We start from the raw sequence: 25,030 nt of genomic DNA on the forward strand, positions 1-25,030 counted from the left end.
GTCAGTTATATCGGTTATATTAGTCAATTATATTAGTTCTATTAAATTATTATTAAAATTAGTTTTTTTTGTATATATATATATGTTATTGAAGTATAGTCAGTTTACTATGTTGTGTCAATCTCTGGTGTACAGCGTCATGCTTCAGTCATACATGAACATACATATACTCATTTTCATATTCTTTTTCACAAATAAGCTACTATAAGATATTGAATATAGTTTTAAATGCCTTTAATATTTACTAATATTATGGAAGAAATCTGAGTAGATTTTTTTTTATCAGCTATCCATTTTTTTTCCCGTCAGATTAGTAGGCTACTATATCCAAAACTTTGGATATAACATGTATGGATTTCACTGGGGTTTTGTGCAATGTTCCAATCATACTTTTTTTTCCTTCTTTTTTGTCAGATTCTCTCAGGAGGAATCTTGTTGGAAAACGCAAAGTAAGTAGTTTTTAAAATCTTACTATTATTCTTTGGTCTACAAGGTAAGAAAAGAGTAGAATTTTCTTTTTAGCAATGAGGAAATAATAGGAATCAATCCATGCTTGTTACTCCTTATTTGACTCCTTAGAAGTCATATAATTTTTCTATTCATTTGTTCACATATTCAACTATGAAGTATTGAAAGCTCTCTGGGTGTCACGCTCTGTGCTGAGCACCGGAGTGACCATGAGTGATGCAGACAACCCCCAACTGTAACAGAACTTCCAGGAAAGTAAGGTACTAAGCAGTTCATTGGAATACAGTGCAGAGAATGAAATAATGGGGGAGGTAGAGGGTGTTGAAGAAAGTTGTTAGGAAAGGATCCAATAAAGGCAATAAGTCAGTAGGCAAGAAAATGAGTGAGGAGGACTTTGCAACTGCAAGATAAGATGGGATGGTCAGTTATATTAGAAATATAAGGACACAGAGAGTTACAGAACCCTTTCCTTCCTTTTCTTTCTTTCTTTCTTTCTTTCTTTCTTTCTTTCTCTCTTTCTTTCTTTCTTTCTTTCTTTCTTTCTTTCTTTCTTTCTTTCTTTCTTTCTTTCTCTTTCTTTCTTTCTTCCTTCCTCCCTTCCTTCCTCCCTTCCTCCCTCTCTTCCTCCCTCTCTTTCTTTCTTCCTTCCTTCCTTTTCTTTTCTTTTCTTTTCTTTTCTTTCTTTCTTTCTTTCTTTCTTTCTTTCTTTCTTTCTTTCTTTCTTTCTTTCTTTCTTCCTTCCTTCCTTCCTTCCTTCCTTCCTTCCTTCCTCCCTCTCTTCCTTCCTTCCTTCCTTCCTTTCTTTCTTTCTTTCTTTCTTTCTTTCTTTCTTTCTTTCTTTCTTTCTTCCTTCCTTCCTTCCTTCCTTCCTTCCTTCCTTCCTTCTTTCCTTCCTTTCTTCCTTCTTTCCTTCCTTCCTTCATGTCTTCCTTCATGTCTTCCTTCCTTCCTTCCTTCCTTCCTTCCTTCCTTCCTTCCTTTCTTTCTTTCTTTCTTTCTTTCTTTCTTTCTTTCTTTCTTTCTTTCTTTCTTTCTTTCTTTCTTTCTTTCTTTCTTTCTTTTTCTTTCTATCTTTCAACTAAAGATGGATAAAAACCCAGTAAAAGTAACTAAATTGCCCCAAATCAAATTACAGATTCCAGCTTTTTCCTGATTCACAGTCCAGTTCCTTTGATTTTATAGTGCTTCCCTTTAAGAAGTCTAGAGGTTCCACCAAATTAAAAATAAAAAATCTATCCTTGTTGCTTAAGAATACCTTTCATGTGGCAGAAATGTATCTTAGCATCTCAATCAGTCTGTGCTAGTTATTCATCTTTGCACTTTGTTTTCAGTGATCTTTGACCCAGTTCCCTCTGCCTGCTGTCCCCTTGCTTGGAGCCTCTCCTTCCCTAGTTGGACATTGATTGAACCAGCCACAGATAGTGTGGTACTGTAGTATTTACACTGAAAAAACTCCTTGTGTAAGTGACCCATGTAGTTCAAACCCTTGTTCAAGTGTCAACTGTACCTTATCAAAGTCCTTCCAACTCATTTTCCTGCCTGCTGACTTACTGCCTTTAGTTCATTTCCCTCCCTGAAAACAGAGTGAATTTTTATCAAATTGGATCAGTGCTCTTAACAACCGTGTTGTTCAGTCCACTGTACAACTCGTACAGGAGGGAAACTGAAGTCATCAAAACACTTAATTACCTAATTAAAAATCATTCAAATGTCTTATATGGATAGGATTTCTCAGCGTGTGTACGATCATCTTAATCTCTAGTTTCCAAATTGCTTGAAATATTTTCTGAAAGACATAAAATATACATAAATCTCTTTAGAAGTTAATTTTGGTGTTCTCAGGATATGTTTATGTTTAAAGATCTCAGAACAAATGGCAACATTGAAAAATAGCAATTTATATTTTCTCCTCTAAAGTGGTTTCCATAAAATTAGCCCAGCCATTTGAGTTGATTTGGAAAAGCTACAAGTTAACGACAAGGAAATATGTGGTAGATGCAGCCAGTTCCAACAACCGGTCAATTTAGGTTGAAGATACAACAAGCTGGTAAATTGGTTTCAAATAAACTGCCATGATCAACAATCGTCACAATAACCTGTCATGTGATTTCCTTAAATTTCATCTTAGAATCTAGAGCCTTAGTGAGAAAATAAGACCCAAGTGTTTAATTTAGTTTCACTTCAAGAGATTATTTAAAGGAATAATTCAGGTTTCTTTTCAAATTACTTCTATATTTGATTCCCCCGTGAAAGAGTTCTATTTATACAGAGGCCCTGGCATAGGATTTATTGAATTTGAATTAAAATGTGGGATGGCTCCAAAGTCTGTCATATTTACATTCCTGGCAAAACCTAAAGATTGCTGGAAGGCACATATTCCTCTGTGAACTGTGTTGGGGTTTCAGGGATTTTGGTGTTTTAGAGTTCTCTTTGAGGTTATGAAAGCTTCCTAAAGGAAATATATTGTGGCTTTACAAATTTGAAGGTGAGAATTATTTCAGTATGCCAAGTTCACCACAGTTTTCTGTTGGTATTAATTCTTGGTATGTGAAATGGAAGAAGTGAAATAGGGAAGAGTTTCTCCCTAAAATTGTTTACTCCAGGTCACTGAAATCAGCAATTGCCATCCTACAATCCAACATATAGCATTTAGTGTGTCATGGTAGTTTGTCAAAGTAACACATGCAGATTTAACCACAGGACGCCATTAACATCAATGGTTGCCAGGCAGAAAACCTCCCAAGGGTTTTATTGAACACATGAACAGTGTGCTTTTTGAACAATCACACATTAAATAAACGTCTTCTGAAAGCTATTTTAAAAAGTAGCAGGAGGATTGATTATGTTTAAGCTGTATTTGTATAATTTTTTTACAACCTTCTTGCCCTCCCTTCGATCACTGTGGGAGTCTATCTAATTTAAGTCTTCCCCCAGCCCTCATACTTGTGCTCCTGCAACACCCTGCCTTCATCCTTGAATATCCCCATATGCTTATCTATTTCCCTCCCTAATCTCTGAGATTCTTAAAAATAAGGAGTTTCTTATTCCTGAACCTAGCACAGAGGTTCCCTATAGGAGGCAGGAAACAGCTACTGTTTATTGAATAGAGTGAACACATCTGATTGGAAGGTGAATCAAATACCCCAATTACCGCAACCTAAATATATGTTAAAGTCAAAACTTGGCAGCATATACTTGCACAGTAATAAAACTGGAATTCAGGTTGTTCTCGGAATATTCTAGTAGTCTTGATGGCATGCAAAACACATCTGTTCTCTATCCTGAAGTAACATCTGTAGGGCCAGCTTAAAACTGAATTAAATGTAGGAGAAACATTTGCTGTCAACCTTCACATGTCCTCATGCCTCTTTGGTAAGACATCAGTAAATAGATGGAGGTATGTGATGAGGCTACTTCTGTGCATTTTGACCAGATTACTCTGAATATAAATTCCCAAGTCATAAGAACTGCATCCAACGGGAAAAGTGGTGATATGCTCTCTTCACCTAGATCCTCTCTTTTTCCAGTTATATGGAAAACTATGAGGCCACTCCACCCAAGACACTGACTTCCTTTGATCTCAGGCCACTCAGATTGGTTGTGTAAAGGCAGCGTCCTTAAATTTCTCACCATACTCTTCATAACACAAGAACGACATTTAATGTGATTCCCTCCTTAGGCATTTGTATTAGTGTCCTACAGCTGCTGTAACAAATGACCACAGCCATGCACATTGATTCTTTCACTGTTCCGGAAGCCGCAAGCCCCAAATCAGTCTTTCTGGGCTAAAGTCAAGGTCTTGGCAGGGCTGGTTCCCTCTGGAGTCTGTAGAGGAGAATCTTTCATTGGTTTTCTAGCTTCTGGAGGACACCTGCTTTCCTTGGCTCATGACCCCTCCCTCCCACCCCAGTCTCATGATTCTGCCATCGTATCTCCTACATCCTCCTTTGACATTTTTGCTTCCCTCTCATAAGGACCCTTGTGATAACATTCAGGGCTCACCTGAAGTTAAATGAGGACAAATCTCATCACCTCAAGACCTGTAACTTAATCATACCTCAAAGTTCCTTTTGATCTATAAGATTTACAGGTTCCAGGAATTAGGAAAGGGTATCTTTGAAGGGACATTATTCAGCCTCCTTAATCAATGCTTCAAAAACAAAACAAAACAAAACAAAGCGCTCCCCACCCAAAATAAGCAGACAGCATCAGCGGCACTGGAGTTTTCCTATAACAGCAGCCGCTGCCTGTGCGACACAGATCTGCCCCTTGCAGTCTCTTCAGTTACCTCTCCATTGTGTGCAACTGAAATGAGCACTGAGAGTTTAGTAGATCACGTTCCTACAATGTCAGATTTATAGTGTAATATCTGCGACCCAGTGACCAAATTGAAAGTAAGCAGCGATGGTACCGACTCCTGTCGCAGGCATGAGGCGTCCAGCTGCCCGCGTCCCCTTTCTCTTCTTCTAGCTCTGTGCCGAGTCTACCCGCGCGCCAAGCAAAAGCTTCATCCCTGCAACTCCAACGTTCCACGTAAGAAGAAAGGCTCTTTCTTTCTGTGACTTCCAAACACTTTTATGGTCTCTCCAACTCAAATAATAAAAAAAAAAAAAATCCATGAATTCATGAATTTTAATTAAATTCTTCTGTGTGGAGAACATTCAATTGACAGGAGTTTTCCTACAGCTATTTCTGTGCCAGGCGCTGTGCGGGGCTTTTTATATCCGCTCTCCCAGCCTCCCTCCGCTGGCGAAGTCTCCCTCCTCAAGAGCTTCTTTCTATTTTCTTGCTTCTCTTGCAATTACAACACCTCTTTCTCCCCTAGAAATCTTCAAAGTAAAAGCCCTTCTCCCTTATTATAGGCTTTTTGCAGATTATTGCTGGTCAAGGCAAAGGTTCTAGTTTCGTTAAATATACATGAAAAACATGTATCTACAACAGATTTATCCACCCAACCATCAATTCGTGCAATAATAGCAGGTATTGCTTACTGAGGGTTTTCCTGTGACAGGCACTAAGCTAAGCACTGCATTCACATTATCTGATTTCACGGACATCTGTCAGGAAATAATTTTGTGGACAGTAGGATGAGAAGTCTTGTAGTGGGTGTAGGGAACGGTGACGTGTAATCTAGTACGAGAACTCTAACCCAAATTTAAATAACGCTTCAACTAAGGTCTATGGATGCACAAAAGAAAGGGACGGAATACATTAGAGGATGTGGAAGTGATGTTGATGGATAGGGTAGCATTTGAGCAGGAGGGAAGGGACACTGGACAATCAAGAAAGGTTCAAAACATTATGCACGTAACAGCAAAGAGAAGAATTGGTCGTCTCTTCTACCTGATGCGTCTTAAGCATGCTGTTTGAGAGTGGAGAGTCAGTGAATATGGAAAGATGTTTGTAATTAAGTGTAGATATGATAAAGGACACTTCTGTGTATCTTTACATGATTAATCTCAAGACAAACGTCCACATCACAAGAGCTGCCTGAGAGGAGCACGGGTGATGCTCATGTCACCTAGATCATCTGGGTTCTCCAAACACCTGCCCAGAGTACCACTTTTATTATCATTGCCATTTCTACTTTTAGAGCTTAGAACATGCCCTTGCCTACAGTAGAAAAAACAAGAGTAAATTGAAAACATTTATTGTTAGAAACGAAATAACTAGGAGTCTGTGGAGATCAATATATTAATGGTGGGTTGGACTCAGAAGGGAAGGGCCAGCCCACTTCCTGGCACAGGACACTTTGATTCTGTCCCTTCTGTGCTCTGTGAAAGTGCAGGCTACATTTTTCCCATTTGTATTTTTGCCTAGGGAGAAGCTTATCAGCCTTGATCTCCTTCACATGCTCCGGAGGCCACCAAACCAGGGACCTGCTGATTACAAGGAGGAAAAACAAAGTGTGCTCTGTAATGAGAGCTGTCAATATGTATGCATCACTTTCCCTGCACCCTGACTCTCTGATTCGAGGGTGTTGAGTGTTGAGAAACAGTAATGCATCTATTTCCACTCTTGTGCTAATCGAATAAACAGCTAGCCCTTGCGGTGAATCCAGGCAATGTTTGCTTTTCATCTTTAGGTAGTGTTCCAGCTGAATCAGACCTATTGGGTGTTTTGTCCTGCACTTTTCAAAGAGCGAACTGCTCCCCTCAATGAGATGTTACTTCTTCTCACAGCTTGATTGTCGGCTGTGTGGGATGGAAAGTGCTTTGGGCACTGTCAAGTGCCATCTGGATGCTGCATTCTGCATCTCAGTGTGTCCTGACTCCATCGCTTTTCTCCTTCGGCACTAATTCCCAGCCTGGCTCTCCTTTGCTCTTGGCCCAGCCCCACCCATTCCATACCCTGCAAGCAGAGTGGTCATTTAAAACAAACAGCCAACTGTGCCCCTGTCCAGCCTGCCTCACCTCTCCACTATCATCTGTGAGGTCCACGGGATCTGGCTCAGACCTCCTCTCCAACCTCCCCCCAACAACACCTGATCACCTGGAATGCTCTAGACCTGCTCTCCTCCCCACTGCTCTTCAAGTGCCTGCACCTCACTCACAGCCTTGGGTCCTCTGCTCTTTCTCGACTAAACTCAGGTGACACGTATTGGGGTCTTCTATCTCAGGGACTGGGAATGCCATCTCAGCCGCTATTCCGCCAGCCCCACCCCTCACCTCCCCAGAATTCCTCTCCCTCTGACAGCGCTCTCCTTTATTTCCCACATCGCACTTATCATGGATGGGTTGTTAAGACTGATTACTTTCTGCCTTTCCCTACTGGAATTTAAGTGGAATCTCACTTTTCAGATTTGTTCATTAAATGATGAATGCTGTTTCAATAAGTAATTCATGTTTTCCCTATTTTTATGCATTTGGTGTTTACCTTTTTGGAAGAAGGATTCTTGACTATTTAGTATTATCCATGCTGCCAACAACATAAGAAATTAGGATTTGACTCTTAGAACTTTGTTTGAAAACTTCTACCTTATGAGAAGCTGCTGGGGTGGAGTGACTAAGGGTTTCTTTTCCAGACCTGGATGACTTGTGATCTAAACCTAGTTCTATCATTTACTATTTGTGTAATGTTGGATGAATCCCTTAACCCATCTGTGCCTCAGTTTCCTCTTTCATTCATCAAGACGTATGAGGAAGAAATGACTTTAAACATATAACTACATAGAACAAGACCTAGCTCATTTTAAATGCCCCCCAAAATACTAGTTATTATTAAAGAATAGACACTTAAGCTCTTACTAAATATTGTAAGTTTTATATAGTTGACAATTCATTTCTTTGTTAAAATACATGATATTTAATTTGTTAAAAGGTTAATGAGACATTTTATCCCAGGTTATACATATTTTTCCTTCTCTGAGTCAAGAAAATCTAGGCTTTATTGAAGTTTATACAAAGGTTAGTGTAAAAGGTTGCTCTTTGAAGTTGATAAAATCACACAACTCTTCAGCTATAAAAAGATAAATAAAATATTTGACTTTCAGTCTACCTAATGACTTCTGTCTGCTTACTTATTTAACTGAAAGCATCCATGGGGAATCAGGTATGTCGATACCGGGCTTTACAGGAAAGTCATACGGAAAGGCCGATTAGAACCTAACGAACCACACATCGCTTCATATCCAGCTGGGCCACAGCTGGAATCGAATCTACAAGCCATAATTAGTAAAAACATATATGTATCACAAACTCTGTTGTTTCTCTCTTTACAGGAAAAAGAAACATGAAAAAAATATAGAAAAAAGATTTCCTTCCCTATGGGAACCCAGTTGGTACTAAGTTCATTAAAGGAATTAAGCCAGTTTTATAATAAGAGAAAAGAAGAATTATTTGCACAGCGACACTGAGAAAACTGAAGCACAAACATGATATATTTTGATTTTTAACAAATCACTTGTTCTGATTCTCCCTGAAATTACTGTTATTTGCTGAGATGTATGTTTCAAAGTTGCAATATCCTGGAGTTTTAATAAGAAGAAGAAATTCTAGCCACCAGACCACCGGTGAGTCACTATAATAAAAAATCAATGAACAGTCATTTACTTTGTGCACATTTCCAAATTGAGGTCCCCTTGGACTTTCTCATCCATTATTCTTCTTTAATTTAAGGAGTACTCATATCCCTCCTTCTTAAACAGATGATTTTAAACAGTGTTTAGATAATTTTATCGAACACATATTGCAGTGTAATATTTTTCTTCCTGAATTTACTTACAGCAGAATATAAGGAGATGAAAGACTTATTTTTCTATATTACTGACTGCTTCTATATTTAGCCTTCTTGTATATACAGCAGAGCTGGTAAACATTTATTTAAATATGAATATGGAAAGTGAATTTAAGAGTAGAAAATCAGTGTATATGTTTGTCTAGTACACTTTGACTTTACCTATAACACTCCAATTTGAGGATACAGAGATGGCTTGAGAAATACACTGCAGTATTTCAGAGTCTAACCTTAATATTATGTTAAGTGTATGTATGTGTGTGTGTGTGTGTGTGTGTGTGTGTGTGTGTGTGTGTGTATATAATAAATTGTGTTTCCTTTATTAGCACTGTGCTTTCAAGGACTGTTAGAAAGTCTTAGATATCGGGAGACAGAATTTCCTGAACAAAAGTCATTGAACAGCCGTCCTAATGAGGAACCTATGACAATACATGACTAAAACCTGATTTATCTCAGTACTGACTTTTGAGAAAGCTACTCCAATAATGAAACCTTATGGTAGTAAAGAATGGACCCTAGGAAATACTCAGTTCAAATTATTCTCCAAATCCCATTGTATGAATGCCCTTGCTTCAATCTGACTCATCCTTCTCTACCTTTACTAACCTAACCTTTGTTTGGTTCTGTTCATATTCATGCATTGTCTTATGCTTGCTGTTGTAAAAACCTGTCTCTCAGCTGACCCACCAAATGGCCCATTGGAGAGGTTTCTTGAATATCATCACCATCGCTACACTTTGTAACGCACCAGCTCTGCTCTTTTGTGACCTCAGGAGGCTACTAGCCAAACTGGTACTCTTGCAAAACAAAAGGCACCTTGCTGGAGTGGATATAGACCTTCAGTCATAAGGCTTGATAAACAGAGAGGCGGCTGGGTTTCAGCTCTGCCAGCTTCATGAGTCAAGAGCCCTTGAGTAGTGCACAAGACGTGCATGCAAACCCAACAGCCCTGTGTAACTCATAGCTTACATGTTGCTGCACATAATCAGAGCCCAGGTATTGGTAACTTGGGCCCATTATTAATCTGCTTTAATTAACTTAGGTAATTATTCAGTGCCAAACCACCCTGCTTAAAATAGGTGTTTAAAAGTATCCATATTACAGAATTTACTCCAGAAGAGTAAATCTTTTGTATTTTTTTCTTACCCAATCCTCAAATTTTTTGTTTTTTTTCAGTCATTATGAATTTAGGTGAATTTAATAAAGACTCTATAAATCTCAAGATTGTCCTGTATGTGCACTTCTTACGAACACCAATTTACACTTAAAAGGAAAGATTAAAAATAAATTACAGCCCTGGGTCTAATGGCTAGTTGGATGGGCTTCAGAGTTAGACTATTTAGTTTAAAATCCTGACTCTGTATTGCCTCCAGCTAACGAACCTTTCTAAGCCTCAATTTCTCCATGTGTAGACAAGTATATTATGACTGCCTAGCTATCAGGTTTATTTCACAACATAAATGAGAAGTTGCATGCAAAACACACAGGATAGTGTTTGACACATGGTATGTACTCAATAATTTAAGGCTATATTATTATTAATTTAAAACTTAAGCAATATTAGGAAATTTTATTGAAATATTGACTAATTCATTTGCATCCTCAAATAGAATGGATAGATTATATAACATTAAAAACACCCAACTCCTTCTGATGGAAAAATGAAAGAACATGAGAATCAGTGGTAGGTGTCACAGGACACGAAATTCCTGTGTGTGGCCTTTTGCCCTCCTCACTGGGAGCCTCTCTGATGTCAGCTGCTGCACCCAGGCACTGGCTGCAGTGGTCCCGCTCACCTCCTTTCTGGACTGCTCTTCCTCGTTGCACAGCAATCTTCTCTTCCCATGAAATTATCCACAGGAGAGTGAGAAAACATTTTAATCCATTTGGAGTCAGTGTGAAGATTTATCTACTTATTTTCCCCTTTTATTTCATGGTAGAAGATATTTAACTGACAAAAGAGTTCTCAGGAAAATAGAAATACTGGATTTAAATGTATGACTTTCTTCAAGTAGCTACTCCATCCTGAGCTAACCCCTCCCACTACTAAAGGGAAAAGCAACAGGAAAGAGGGTAGAATCCTACTTTACCCCCAATAGTCTGTTTTTAAAAAAATAAAAGCAAAAGAGCCTGGTATTGTATGGCAGAGAATCAGTAAGCAGCAAGCAGGGTCTGCCAATGTCCAGGACGATTTCATTAAAACAAATGTTCTTTTCCTATTTATCTCACTCCAGGTATTAACCTCTACATTTCTGCTAAAACTTTTACATGTATTTTTCTTAGAATATAGTTCTCGTGGTTCTGGAGTACTGCCTCTGATGCACAAATTGAAAATGGAAAGGAGACATGAGTAGAATTATATTTGAACCAAACTGCTCTATGTGAGAAAATTCTAGATGGAGAACGGTTTGTGAGGTAAGGGTTGATATAAAATCTTGTTGTAATGGAAAAGTAATATAAAAATACTCTATAATATGTGAAGCCAGCCATCTTCACACGTGCAGTTTCTGATTTCAGATTCCTCTGTATTATGAGATTCTTCAGAGCATCTCTACCTTAAGGAAATCAGACTTGAACACAAAGGAAAACAAAACTGAACAATTTCATACATAGCAATGTGATTCTACATTTAGAATTTTACCACCTTAAAGTAAGTGTTTAAGGGATGCGATAATTACTACTTTTTCTTAAAATTAATACTTTTGATTTTACTTTACATTTTTAAGTTTCAGGAAATTTTCCTCAGTGTGACCTGCTGTGATTTCATCCCACAGTAACTGGTGAGACATCCAACACAAGTCATATCCCAGTTGTACACAAGAGTTTTCTACTGAGGATTCCTCACATTTTGATCACTTTTTAATTTCTGTTTACACCGTGCCCTTGAGTCCTCAAACCAGCCTTTGTTTTTCATACCTGCTTCCCTCGGATCAGGGCTTCCCAATGAGCTCTGCTGCGTGTTTCTACAAGTTGCTGTAAGTCGGTAACATGTGACGGTCACTGTTCCTGGGACAGGGACCAACAGGTGCCTATCCAACTCACCAACCAGAGAAAAACCAGGTTCCAGGGCCCACTAGCTGGGTGAGCTGGGCTGTGTCGCTCACCCTCGCTGGTGCATCCAACCCTTACCTGTAAAATACTGATGTCCGAAAGAAGTAATTATCTCATAAACAAAACTAGTTTAAAAGGCTATTATTTCATACAGATTATACAGTCACATAGCTAACGTCTGACCAAACTGAGACTAAAGCCTCTCCACCCTCCCTTCCTTGTCACCTGGCTCTGAACCAGTTCACTGGCGGCCTATAAAAAGGGATCAGGGAGTGAGCTCCAACAATGCTGAAAAGAGTCACTTCATCATATCCCGCCTTCAAGACTCGTTTGGCCCCATGCACGGAGGTGGGGGTGATGGAGATGCCGCAGGGTTCTGGTCCCTGTCTCTTCCTGGAGAGGAAATCAGCTCAGAGTCAAAATCCTGGGTCTCACCCACAGCCGTAGCCTGGACAGTCTACTCCTCATCCTCTTAGCCTTACAGACTAATTTGTGTTTCAATCAAGCCTTTCAGAGAGTCTCCTGCCTTGTGATTGTCAAGAATCTGCTGAGGCTGAGCATTTATTTACTCTCAGAGAAAATCACTTTCTTAGGCACTTACGTACACATTGTTAAAAGCTCTGCCCCAGCACACACGGTCACTGAGCGCAGACATTTAGGCAGCACGTATGAGAAAATCTCTTCCATAAAGTAAAGGAGAGGAATCCTTGTATATTCATTCCCTGATCAGCCCTGGTGTCCAACATTGCAAAAGCTGTAATAAGAAGTGTGTTCCCTCGTATAAGGAAATGCCTCTCCATCGCCTTCTAGTTCTGTTTTAGAACCACTGACAAGGATTTTGTTTGTCTTGTAATAGCTTCAGGTGGGGCTTAAATATTTAATGAATTCCATCAGTTCATAGCATAGCTGTTAAACACAAACTCTGTCCCCTGTTCAGGATCAAGGAAGAAAATTTTTGTTTGGTTGTGTTGGCAAGATTTTGAGTAGGCTGTGCACTGTAACTAACTCTCCTTACATTCAAACTGCTCACCTGAGATCACAGAACTCTGCCCCGGAACCTTTAAATTAAGATATCATGACATTCCTCCTCTCATTTGTTTACTATTTTGTATTTTTAAAATAATTTTTTCAGTTGATACAGATTTCTAGCCATATTTTTCCAGATGCTGGAGCAAAGGAAAAGAAAATAATTTCTCCATCCTTTAGATGTTTTCTGAATGTGTGAAAAAGCATGTTTTGTTGAAGCTTATTTAAAATGGAAGAAAGAAAGAAAGAAAGAAAGAAAGAAAGAAAGAAAGAAAGAAAGAAAGAAAGAAAGAAAGAAAGAAAGAAAGAAAGAAAGAAAGGAAGGAAGGAAGGAAGGAAGGAAGGAAGGAAGAAAGAAAGGAAGAAAGAAACAAAGAGAAAAAGAAAGAAAGAAAGAAAAGAAAAGAAAAAGACTGGCAGGGAATATATCAATAATTGTTTGTTTGAAAGAATTAAGCGTGGAAAAACATACAAACCAAAAATACCAAGATCTAATGGTTATAAATCACTGATTAGATTTTGTAGGCTACACCTTTTTGGGTGTGCAATCCAACTGAAAGTTTCCTGAGGGAGGGGAGGCGTTTCCAATTCCTTCTTTTTCATTATATAATAAAGTTTTTGCCTCCAGGTGTTAACATTGTAATCATAATTTGCAAAAAAATTGTCAATTTAAAAATGTATCCATTATGATCTCAAATAGGTATTCAAACTATGCAATGGTGAATACCCACCTTCCACCAGCGTCTAGATGCAGAAAATGACACATTTATCATTAAGAGTGCATTCACTGAAGGAAGGTAGCACTGGGGCTAGGACAGAAGATAGATTAAAGGAGCTGGCGTTGGAGAGGCCGTGACTAACACTCACCAGCACGCTTGGCTGTTTCTGTGATAAAAGCACCTAAGATCCTGGTGGGCAGAGCAATGGCTTCAGTTCGTTCTTTGTTTCCCAGGGCCTGACCTGTGCTAAGCAGCACAGGGCGAAATGGTCCCCAGTGAGCAGAGATTAAAGATAGCTTGATACTGCAGGCAGCACACGGTGAGCCCCTGAATCTAGACTGGAATTGGTGTCAAACCTGTAAAAAGTGAAAGTTCAGGTAGCAAAGAGCAGCGTTGGTGGGTGGCTGGAGGGGGCGGAAGAGAAGAAACACAATGAGCAGAAGTCTTCACATCAGGATGGGAAGAAGCGAAAGGAGACGGAGCAGGAAAGCCACCTGTGGGAGAGCAGAGGTGCAGGGTGTGAGCCTGGGGGGCCTGCGCACGAGGAAGTTCGGAGGTAGGTGGTGTCACCAGACCCGACCCGAGAGAGGTAAAGTGTAAGGGGTGCATTCCTCGTGCACAAAATGGCACCATCAAAGATATATTTGGAAATCTCACACTTCCAAATTTATCCCTCCCCACCCCCATTCCCCCCCGTTACCATGTTTGTTTACTATGTCTGTGAGTCTGAGATTTGCAAATGTTAATCACTATGTACAAAAACGGGTAAAAACAAATTTCTTCTGTATAGTACAGGGAACTATATTCAATATTTTAATAACCTTAATGAAAAAGAATATTAAAACAAATACATGTGTGTGTATATATATATATATATATATATATATATATATATATATATATATATATATAATGTATGCATGATTGGGACATTATGCTGTACACCAGAAATTGACATATTGTAACTGACTATACTTCAGTTAAAAAAAAAAAATATATATATTTATATTTGAAAGCAAGGACTAAGGGCATCTTAACAATTAAAGGAAAAGTGAATTGAGACCACCCTGACAAGACAGGAGAGGGGACGGTGAAAATTCCAAGATAAAAAAGTATGTAGCTTATGACATCCACAGTGGGGACCAATGGGAGGTTTGTAGGCACCAAATCTATAGTTTGATGCTATAGACATTTAGAAGAATTAACCAGGCAAGTGTGTATAAAATCACATGTTAAGGAAATAATGATCCTCCAACTGTTTCAGACAGTGTATATGACCCAGGAATTAATAGTGAATAACACAAAGTGATCCCCATTCCCAGATGGAACAGCTAAAGGAGGAAGAATGCAGAGATGGGTGTGCTGGTGGGAATTCTACTGTGATGTTCCAGGTTTAAAGCAAAAGGACTTGATTGAGACAAGGGAAGTAGATTTTGTTGTGTTTTGTTTTGTCTTTTTGGTTTTGGTGGCTTTTATTTTTGTTGTTGTTGTTTTGAAAAGTAAACAGTATTTAACAAATGCTTAGAGGAAGTTGGAATGTGAGAAATCTAAATAACAGACAGGTACATGGGGTCTCAAAAATCAGCTCTTGTGAAGTTCATGGGGGCATGAACAAAAAACAAGACCCATGCAGAGGGGGACTTTCATAATGGGGAATAAATGAGTCACCTTTTAATTTTATTGACTAAAGCTCCAGAATATACTTTCATAAAGCTTCTACTTGTATTTTCCCCAGTTATTTTGTATGTCCCTGAAATTTTATCCATCACAATCCATGTAGAGTGCTTAACTCTGAGATCTTCTGTAAGTTGTTCTTCCTAAATTACTCCATCGAGATAATGATCGTCAGGCAGGGGAGGTGGAACACGCGTGGGTAGTCATGTGGATAAGTGTGTGCGTACGAAAGCAGAGTCTCTACATCACTGTGAAAAACAGACCCTGCTTTATAGTAAACCCTGTTGTGAAACAAGTTGAATTACATTTGCAATCACAAATAAGTTTGTATTGGATAGCTACATTGTATTTCACAAAAACGTCAGAGCAGCAAAATAATAAATCACAATAAACTTAAAGCTCTCCACGTGTCTCACTATACAATCCTCTCAAACTCCCAAACTTGGATGAACGGGTTAGTAAACTTCTCTGGCCTTTGCTTTCTCATCGCTGACATGAGGAGGTTTGGCCATATAATTTCTTAAGTACTTTTCCATTTTTATGGATGTGTCTGACTATATATAAAAAAGACTTGCAGAGAAAATAATCTGTTTGCTCTCTCCTGTTAAACAGAAAAATGTTTTACAAAGTCTATCCCCATCTCATTGACCTCTTTGGGGAGATAATAAAAAAAAAAATCCCACGTGCTGTGTAGAAATCACCACCTTCTGGTAACCTGTTCTGCTGGTTCTGGCAGCACCGGGTTCTAGGTTATGCCATGTAATAGGCTAAACATGCAGGAAGTCAGATGAACCCACCTCATGGCCCTAAGAATGAAAGAAGATGGAAGAAGCACAACATTCTCCGTCAATTTAGGGTGTAGGGGTGTGGGGGTTTTCGGAGGGGAGGGTGGGAGTGATTTTTATGCTCAATAAAATGATGAATTGGTTTCTGCTTTCATTTAAAATATTTATACCATCTATATTAGGAAATCATTAATTATCCAGATATCAGCAATGGCTTTCTAGTCCTTTGGGATTCAGGTCAATTTAATTGAAACCACCCACTACCTCAATTCTGGGAACAAGTGGATTGCCCTGCCCAAGGATTCTGTAGCTTCCCAGAAGCTGACACGCACAAGGTAACCTCTGGTTCTGAGTTTCTCTCCAGCTATTTTCTTGTTTGTTTCCCAGCCCAGAACTGGGGCTGAGCCTCTTTTCCTCCATTGCCTCCAAGACAGCAGAACAAATGGTACTTTCACATTTACTTTGAAACATAATACCTTGCCTGTTACAAACTATATTATAAACAACATTCTATACAAGCCACGTGTCCATGTCGCAGGGTTCACTGTTCTCAGCATCCCTCTGCTGTTCCTCCAAGGGGACGTTATTTCTGGGCACTTGACTCTGTAATTTCCAGTCTCTTGCCACGCTGCCTACCCCTTTTTTTCCACTTTTCTCTTTGGCACCCCCTCATTTCTGTTCAATTTGACCATCTTTTTTGTCTCCCTTAAGCCCTTAATTTTAGAATCACCCTTTCCAACTTCTAAGTGCTTGGCAGTGCATTTGCCTAAACAAAGACATCTCTTTCCTGAGAACTCAAGTGACAGCTATTAAAATAACATATACATAAAAAATACCTGTGTGTGCATGTGTGCATGTCCATGAACCCCAATTCAGATTCAATCAAGTTTTAGTACATCCTAAAACCTTCGGAAAATGTACCATTTCATAAAAAAGGCACCCAGAATTACAGCTCTATGACGGATATTGAAGCTGCTACCATGTGGCCCTTTCTGGGTAACAGAGGGCACTGCTGAGAGTAAAGCCAGTTGCCCGGGAAAGCCAGCCTGCCCTGTGACCCACTTCCCCACAGTTTAGACCTCGGCCGCCTGTTTCACCCGGCAGGGAGCGCGCAACGCGGAGAGATGTGCCGGCGTCCCACCCAGCGGCAGCAGGCCCGCCGGGGGAAAGGAGCTGGTGCCTTTGCAGCTGCTTTCCCCTTTGTGTTTCGGTGACTACAGGAAGAATCAAAGAATAAGACATGATCTTTCTTGGCCTTTCCGACTCTCTACAGGGCCCTGCTCGCAGTCCTGGGGCAGCGTTTTCCGAACAGCCTTGCCAGTTGCGCGTGGTGCGTAACGAGCTTCGCGCGGACACGCTGAGCATCGCACTCATCACGGGAATTTGAACTAAGCGATGAGCAAATGAGCCGACTTAAAAAAGGAGAGGGCATCAAGGTCATCATTCGGTGCTTTTTAAACACCAGGCAGTGCCAGAAAATATGTTTTAAAAGAAAAAAAAATTCTTTTTCCAATTAAGTCTTCCCAACAGATCTCTCCTCACCGTGGTCTGCCTCGCCTTTTCTGTCTTCCTGATTTGCCTTTTCTGATCTAAGTGACTTAAGGAGCTAGACATGGTGTTTACAAAAAATGGTATGGGACATGAGCGCTCAAATTTCAAGTGATGATTAAGGAGCCGGTGCAGTTCCCCTTAAAACTACACCTTAAGTTAATTTAACTAAGTCACTACTTATGCAACCCAGGCTTGTGACTTTCAGGCACTAGGAATAACAGAGCAGAATACTTTGTACATTTGATGAAGTGTCACTGCAGGTGTGATCTGTAGGACAGAAGTCTAGTTCTCTAGTTGTTTCAGAAATCCCAGGTTTACCCAACCCAGATCACGAGGCTATCCAACTGAAATTTTGTATCGAGCTCTGATTACAAAAGGACCTGCGCTCTGGATTTGAGAGTAAGTTGCATATATATGGAATTTCACTTTTGGCCTAATTACCTAATTGCTTCACTCTTTCCTTGAAATGGTTCCTGTTACTTTCAGTCTGTACCAGCCCCAGCTTTCCCTGCTGTCAAAGTCTGTTTGCTCAGGTGTATCAAAATACCTTCATCTAAGACACCGGCTAAAAGAAGAATCTGCGTTTCCTCCCATACACCACCGCCGTTTCCCTTCTATTACTTGGGTAACTTGGGCTCCACGTATATTCACAGATTTTAATGAACACATTCTCGGATTGCCATCACGACGGTCACTTGCGATGTGGCTGCTGAAATATTATTTGTGGGAACGTATGATGTAAAGGGAGGGCCCTGGAACAAAGAAGCCGCTTATGTCTGCCTCAGCGAAGCAGGCTGCCTGTTCCTGCCAATTCACGTGGCTCGATTCCATAGTCAAGTTGAATATCTGACAATTTATCTCAAATGCAATAAATCCCCGTTCTCCCTCAAAAGCAGTTTAGAGAAGCTTGCACTTGGAAAAGCCGTGCTCTCTCTGGTTCAATGTCGAACTAGCAATAAAAGCGATAAAGGGCGCGCTGAGCTCAGGGGACCGCAGGGCTTGGGCGCTGCTCGGGAAGCCCTCGCAGCCTGCGAGCACTGGAGACACTTGACAGTGGCGCACGGGGAGCCCGCCCAGGCTCCCGAGGGCGCGCTCGGTGCTGGCGGCGCAGCCCGCGCCTCCCGGTTGTTATCAGCTGTGACTAATCCCCGCGACCACCTCAAAGAACAATGGCATTCTTTTGGTTTGTTTCATCACAGGGTGAAACAGCACTCTTGGCACGCTCTTCATCTGTGACTCAGAGACACATTCTCAGAGCACTAACAAGGAGCAGCGCTCTATGAGAACGGTGAGGTTTTCTCCACCACCAGTGGGAGCTCCTCACCTAAGTGTTTCCCTGCGTTACTCCTCTCCACAGTGAGTTCCAGCCACTGAAGTGCAGGGGCAGGGCTCTGCAGAACTCCCGGTGTGTGTGCGCTGTGTGCATGTGTGTGCGTGTGTGTGTAGGGGGGCCCTATGTGATCATAAAAGAAAAGCACAAAAATTCAGAAGGGAATGATATTGCCAGCCAAAGAAGCAGGGGCTGTAATAATGGCAATCTCCCGAGACGATCATGTTACAAAACTAACTTAAAGTTACCCCCAAGCTCTCCCCTAACTGTCAAAACCGGGTCCTTGCCAGTTGGAGGTAAAAGGGCCTCACAGCAACTTTTCTGCAGCCCGAGGCCACTCAGGACAGCACATGACTCACACTCACCCTCTTTTTCTTTCTCCCTCTTAGAGGCCTTTTTTTTTTTTTTTTTTTTTTTAACCTCCTCCAACTTTTATCCTATTCTAGTTCAGGAGTTTGGGGGAAGCTCCCTTACTCAAACTGCGCAGTATCAGAATTCAGAATTTTTGTTTTTGGACTTATGAGAACAGGAAGGAAAGTAAGGGATTAAAAAAAAACAGAAATAGAGAAAAAAGAGAAGAGGTGTGCAGAGATGAATCATATGTGGAAATGTTAAATTTCTGAACTGTTCTAGTTCCCAATTTAAATGGATCCTATTGGGGGTGTTGTGTTGGGCTTGGGTGGTCATGTGGAGAGGGTGTGGGCTCCCATTTCACTTTCCTGAAGTCGTGCTGGGTGTGTGTCAGGAGATGGTGAGCTGGTTTCAGCAGGGGGTGTAGGTGGGGCAGCGTGTAATTCCTCACACCTGCCTTAGAAACCTCACCCTTGAAGACAAAGGTTATTCAATCAAACAGCATGATTAATAAGCGGCTGCCCTAGAGAAGTGTCCAGAATGGGGGTGGGCAAGGCTGGGGGCCAAAAATGTCAATAAAATTAGTCTAATCTACCCTCAACCTGAAATAGATTCTGGCCTAATAATTGCTGAGCCATCTCCCTTCTTCTTCTAATTCCCAGTTTGAGCAAAAGGAAGCATGGGGTCTGTAAATGAAGGGACAAGAGCTAAAGATGATGGACTTGGAGTTATAAAGTCTATCCAGCTGCTCTCCTGCTCCAGGAATGGGGGCAGTGCCTCCTCCCCCACATGCTCTTTTGGAGGAAACCCTGAAAAAGGAATGAGAAAAAAGTTAGAAAAGCTGTGAGGAAAGGAGTCAGACACTCTGGCCCTGCCTCTGGATGCATGTTGCTTATTGCATTGTGGATGTTCCTTAAAAAGTTGGAAATGCAAAAATGAGGTAAGGGAGAATGTTCTCTAAACCTGAGTTGTCTTGGATAAACTTAGGGTTTAGAGCTACTCAGAGAAAAGCGAGGCCTCTGGGAATTTGGAAAATGAGCCTAAAGAATCTTGGACTGGAGCAAGAAAGGCTAGACTCTAACCATATTTACTTAAATTTTTATTGGTGTGCTAACAAATACCAAGGACAGCCTTTATTAGGAGGTTTATATTGATTTTTCCAGGAAAAGAAAAAGCTTTAGAGGATATCATGAAGATTATGCATATTTTTTTTCAAGATTAGAGGACAGAGGACATACTGCTTCTTTGGAAAAGATCAAAGGGAACAGCAGGCAAGGACACTTACAAGGTCAGCAGGTAAGGCAACTATCGTCCACAGGGGGCGCTAACTTCCTGCGGTGGGAAGACCTGAAAATGGTCTCCAAGGTTCTCCCGGGTTATTCAAACACTAATCTAGGGGTTTCTGGGAAGGAATTTTACGTATATAATTAAGGTCCCAAATGACTTAATCTTAAAGTGTGGAGATTATCGAACTGCGCACAGCCCCATCAGGCTGCTCCTTGAGAGGACCAGACTGTCCCCGGCTGGTTGCAGAAATCAGAGGGATTCCAAGGGTGAGGCGTTTGCCTACTGCCTTGTTAGGAGAGGACCACTTGATAAAGAAAGAGGGCGGTCTCAGGAACTGAGAGCTTCCCTGACTGACAGCCAACAAGGATACAAGGGTCTCAGCCCTCTAATCTCAAGAATCTGAGTCCCGACAGTAACACACAAGAGCTGTAAGAAGGCTGGGGGCCCCAGTGAGGAGCCCCGCTAGCTGGCCCCTGAATTCAGCCTCATGAGACTCTCAGCCAGGAATCCAGGTTCAACATCTTGGACTTTGACCTGCCTACCTGGAGGATCATAAATGGTGGTGGTTTTAAGCCACTGAACTTGTGACAGTGTGATACAACAGCAGTGAAAAACGAATACAATTTCCTTCATTAAAGAAATAAAAGATAAATAAGAAAAGAAAAAAAAAAAAAGAGAGAGAGAGAGAGAGAGAGGGAAAGCCACCAGGTGGTCCAGGGCTGTTTCTTCCTCTGCAAAATAGGTGTGGATTTTCTTCTCTGATTTGCTAGCATTCTGCAAACTCTGGTTCCAATCCACAGGTCACCCCAAATCCCCAGGTCATCACTCAGAAGCTCTCAAAAAGGTTATGTTAGAGTGAGGCCCCCAATTCCACGTTGGAATGGCATCAGATATTTCTGTGTTAGCATTTTAGAGACATTTTCCCTTTATTAGATTCCCTTTGGAGTCGGTGCTGTGATTTATTAAGGGGAAGCTAACTTCTTGTGAAATAACACCACTTCATTTTTAAAATTATATATTCCGAGTTTCAATTAATTGAGCTACAAAACACAAACAGCTGTAAATTGGAAATTCCCCTTAGTGTATACATGGTCCCCAAATGACCTTCTTTTTAATTTGCTGTCATTTCAACTATGAATTGAGTAGAAGAAAGAATAGTAAGAGTATTAAATATCAGGGTATTAAACTAATTCTATTAAGCTTTTTGTTTGACTTAGGGAATCAATGAAGGAATTTTTAGGGTAATAACTATACAGTGCTTTCCAAACAACAGCTAATAATCTCTGCCTCACTCCTACGGAGTAAATAACCACATTTTTACAACAATGAAACAAGTAAGGGAATTTCCCAGGAACACAGAAAGACGAACTTTATCCTGGTATCTTCCTGTTATGAGCAACAGGTCCATGTTTGCCAAATGAAGCCAGGATAGAACTCAAATCTTTGGCATATATAATAAAGAAAGCTAGAGAGTTGCAAAAAATAGTTTTTTCTCTCACTTCTCTTTCCCTACTGGGCACCGTTTCTGCCCATATTTCACTTTTTTTCCAGCCTCTACCCTGAATCCAATTATTAGGAAGTAAATTAAAGAAGAAACGTTCTTGTTGTATTTCCTTGTCAATAGTCTGTCTGTGTTGGCAGGAATTCTAAAGTTGAAACACTTATGAGAGCAGCAGGAACCTAACTTAAAAATTACGTAAAGAAGTGGATGAAATAAGATGCCGCTGTGTGAACTCTCTGCCTGCCGAGCACTTTAAATTTCTTTCTCTTTCTCTTTTTTTTTTTTTTTATGATCTAAAAATATCCAGAACAGATCAACTAAGACTGAAAATAAAGAAATAGGCATAGGGGGAAAAAAAAAGCAACCATATTTTGAAAACTACCCATCCTGATGAGAAAAGGAAAATTAAACAACATTTTAATCAACACTTTCCTGGTCACTATTAGTATATTTGACAGCGAATTTTTGTAATGCAGCCTTCTAATTCAGTTGTGTGGGTAATGGTTGTAGATAAAAGAACCATTGCAAGCCCTCTTCCTACACCTCTTTGTCTTTCGTTACTTATTTAAAAACAAAAATTCTCCAGGAATATCTACACAAATTACTCTGGATACAATTGAATCCACAGAAAGAGAGAAACTTAGTAAGGTACATGGCTCTGCCTCTAGTTTGACCCCATTGTCCTTTGACTAAGTTCAAAGATCCATAAATATTTAAGTTTTCAAACTCAGACAAAATAAATTCATCCTTAACAGAACAACTTCTAAAACTATTATTTCTAAAAGCGTTGGGTATATAATGTTTACGGGCATTGTGAGTGGTGAAGGCAGTGATTGGAAGTCTATGGGCATTTTTATTGGGCTTGGTAATCCCAGCCTGTTTTGTTGGGTTGGTCAGAATTTGTTGCCCTTCTGTAACAGTTGGGGAGTCAATTATTTAAAATATATCCCAGCTAATTTAGAGTTTTATCCTCCCCTCAGTGTCAGATTAAATAGATCTTTACAATCCTTTGGAAAATTCCAACAAAATTGCACCTATTTGATGCACAGTTGGAAAAAAGAAATTAGTACATTTTATTATTAAATGTGAAGGTAGGCGTAGATATAATTTCCCAAAATACCTAAAGACTCCCACCTAGTTGCTTCTTCAATGAGAAAGGATGACTCACTCAACCTATGGGTGAACTGTTCTTTCTCATTTTGTCATCAAGTTTGAAGGCAGCAGGCTTGGATTCGGAGAAGGCTAAGTAAACACAAGTGGCTAACTCCAAGTGTTGTTTAGAAAAGTCTTTAGATCATTACTTGACCACTTGAAATAAGTAGATTTTAAATTTTGGTTTGGTCTAGTGTAAAATCACCATCACTCTCTTTATTTGAAATTACAAACACAGGATCTAGTGGAATCTGGGGGTGGAGAGAAGAGAACCACTGTGTATTTATCACTGACTTTATGCCAGGCACAACACTATAGAGTTTATCTATTTCACCTGTCACCTTTATTTCTCCCAACTGTAACCTGCTGCATAGGAAGTCACAGTGAAGAATCAACACAGGGCTTGTCAATAAAGTCAACTTGGAAAACCAGCACATATAGACATTTCCATTAGAACTATGCAAACTATCACTTGCTTCAGTATGAAGCAGAAATCAGCCTCCCTTCTGGCCCTCCACCTCCCAGAAGCATCCACAGGATGGACATTCAGTTTTCGGCCCTTAAAAACACAATGACCATACATCCAGTCTGTCTTCTTCGGTAGCAGCTCATCTTTTTGCGTTTTATTTCCCTCGTTCATAAGAAAGAGCTTCTCTGTTTTCAAAATCTAGTCATGTCTAGTCTTTTTCTCTCTTTGCCATCATTTAATTCTAACAAGTACCTTCCAAGTGTCCTTCCAGTCTCAATGTTCAGCCAACTCACCCCTTAAACTTACCCCTTAATAAGAATTTATCCCTAAAAATGCTCATCTGCTCTTCAGGATTTCATTTTGGGCTTACTTCACCAGGAGAGAAGTCTGCATGTCACTTAGGGCCTTGCTGAGCAATGATATCTCCAAATGCTCATCATTTAACACATCAAATGAAAGGCTTTTCTTCCCCCCTTAAAATGACACAAAATTAACTCTCAATTAGAAACCCTGATTTTCTGAGATATAGTTTATTTGTAAAAACAAAGAGAATTTTGCTGAGACTGGTATATGGTTAATTTTTACGCACACTCCTCTGCCTTACGTTGGAAGAATTTCCAGCAGCCGCTGACTCAGGCTGGCCAAGAATTACTAAATAAAGACGAAGGTAATCTTGAGTAAGGCCCCCATGTTATGTCTACTCTTCCTTCTGGCCATCTCCAGGAGCTCATGTTTAGCAACTTTAGGACTTGGTTCGAGAATTCTGTTCCACAGTTACTGGCTTAGTTTAGAGACTTTCCATTCCCCATATTGATGTGCCCAAACGTGTGGTTTTACTTGGGAAGTGAATGTATTCATGTTTCAGTGATAAAAGACATTCAGGGGAATAGGTACCATGTACACCATGAACTGTTAAGTGAAAACCACATACTATGTAACAGGGCAGTGGAGTCTCTTCTCATTTTTTAAACAAACTGTAAAGTACTCCAGTGTTGCCTCAGTTAAGAATTGAACTGCAAAGGGTATGAACACATGGTCATCCCAATGATTTAACATATTAAAAAAAAAATCATACGGAAAGGCCCTACATGAATAATTTCATTTAACTACACACTTTCTCACTTTGGCAGGAGGCTACGCTCCCTTTTGTTTGGAAAGGTGCTTCCCTCCTCGGCACTTTCAAAGCACCGCAGCACAGAATTTTCACCCCCGTCTCCTCCCACGTAGAGAACGTCCCAATCTGTCCGCCCCTCCTGCTAAGCCACATCTGGCCAACACACCTCTCTCTTCACAACTTGCTCAGGACATAGAACACTTCCAACCAGCCTCTCCCACTGCTATGGAGGGCATGAGGCACAGAGAAGCCACCCCAGGTAGGACCCATCCACCTAAAATTCTTCCCCAGCCACTGATCCTCTACCATCTTGGAGA

At 40.4% G+C, this 25,030-nt stretch overlaps 1 long non-coding RNA gene across 1 annotated transcript in view; it reads left to right on the plus strand.

Moving 5' to 3' along the window:
* LOC123617729 (uncharacterized) overlaps nt 1–15,550 on the plus strand; it is a 45,223-nt gene extending 29,673 nt beyond the window's left edge. Inside the window, exons 2-5 of the long non-coding RNA XR_012511833.1 lie at nt 415–449; nt 8,189–8,479; nt 10,987–11,118; nt 11,221–15,550. This is a non-coding gene — a long non-coding RNA (uncharacterized LOC123617729). The remainder of the gene's footprint in view (nt 1–414; nt 450–8,188; nt 8,480–10,986; nt 11,119–11,220) is intronic.
* The last annotated feature ends 9,480 nt before the right edge of the window (nt 15,551–25,030 follow it).

The sequence above is a fragment of the Camelus bactrianus genome, chromosome 14 (assembly GCF_048773025.1).
Source record: "Camelus bactrianus isolate YW-2024 breed Bactrian camel chromosome 14, ASM4877302v1, whole genome shotgun sequence".
Classification (NCBI taxonomy): Eukaryota; Metazoa; Chordata; class Mammalia; order Artiodactyla; family Camelidae; genus Camelus; species Camelus bactrianus.